This window comes from Marmota marmota, unplaced genomic scaffold (genome assembly GCF_001458135.2).
Source record: "Marmota marmota marmota unplaced genomic scaffold, marMar, whole genome shotgun sequence".
Taxonomy (NCBI): Eukaryota; Metazoa; Chordata; class Mammalia; order Rodentia; family Sciuridae; genus Marmota; species Marmota marmota.
In genome coordinates this window covers 13,128-14,674 of record NW_026000141.1, presented here as the reverse complement: position 1 = coordinate 14,674, position 1,547 = coordinate 13,128, and positions in this window count along the sequence as shown.

Here is a 1,547-nt window from a genome sequence, read left to right as displayed (position 1 = left end):
GAAATAAAGTCAAACACTTTTGAAGTGAATGGAAGTCTAGAAAAATACAGGAAAGAAGTTAAAGTTAAAGGCAAACTGTGAAAAGATTATAGATGGAATCTCTCCTGGAAAATATGAAATGAAGAGAAGACGCTAAACAGGAATCTCTCGGAGAGCTTCACAATATTATCTAATCAAGAAAGTTCACCAGAGGGAAAATGAAAAGAATCCTCCTCAAAGCAGAGGAAAACTTATCACAACCTGTGGGATAAACATGTGAGCTTTTAGGCAGGCAATGAATGTCCTCAAAAACGAAGAAACAGGCAGAAATTATAATCTAATCTGTGGTTCACCAAATACAATTAAAAACACATGTTCAAAAATTCCATGAAAGTCAGCACAGGAACATGGAGAGAGCCACACGCAGGCTCATTAAATGCATCTTCTGTTTTCCTGAGAACTCTCTAGAGCCTACACAGCCAGCAACATTTTTACATTTAGTAAAATGTCAGATATGAAATATATTCCCTGGAGATTCCATGAGAATGGTTCCTCTTCTTTCTCACCATCCCCGCCCCTGTCACAACACCAACCCAAGTTTCTAAACACGTCCCCACTGTTCCAGAGTGGGTGCTGTATTCTGTTCAGAGCATTGCTGCTGAGCTTTTTATCCATGGTCTGCAATACCCCTGGAAAATGCCTCTGCAGTTACTGATTTACTAGACTGACCGACTGGGTATGCCCTCCTAAACCTGGAATGGGATGTTTAGTTTCACAAACAAGGGTATCAGGGACAGTGTAATAGAGAGAAACAGAAATTTAAGCCATGAACCACACGGAAAAGTGTCAAGGACTTAGACGTGAGAAAGCCAGATCCCCAGTGTACAGTGAAGGACGTCCTAAAATATTTGTTCAAGTATCAGTTCCTGTGGTTGCAGTGATGGGCCTGGGGCAGAGTGGAACCAGAATGAGTGAGTGGAGATAGTTAGAGAAGCAGGTCAGATTCCCTCCTTTCCCTCTTCAAGGCTCTGCCTGCTAGTCCTTCCCTAACATGTTTTGTTCTCTGCGGAAAGTCAAACAAAACATTGTGGAAAGTGAGTTCAGGCAGAGCTGGTGCTATACAATTAGGAGAACACTGTGCCTCATGAGTGCTGTGTGGTGGACCATCTCCCTCCTAGAAGTGTTCCTATTCAGACTCATTCTCTTGCTTGATATGAGAAAATAAGGGAATAGATGGACATAGTCATCATTTATTGGTCTTTGTTGCATTTTTAATACTTATTTCATCAATTATGGCACTGCAAACATATGTATTTATCTCTTGGAATCATCTTTAGGTATAGTACATTACACAAAAATAGATTTTAAAATCAAAGTGAAATAAAACTGAATCATTTTCCGTTCCTTAACTGAAAAGAACAGGGACTGAGAATGAAATTAGAACTAGAGATAATTTTTTTCTCTTTATTGGCTCATTTTAAGTATACATAATAGTGGAATTTGTTATAATGTATTCATGTGTGCCCACAATAAAACAGTATAATTTAATCAATTTTATTCCCTAGTAC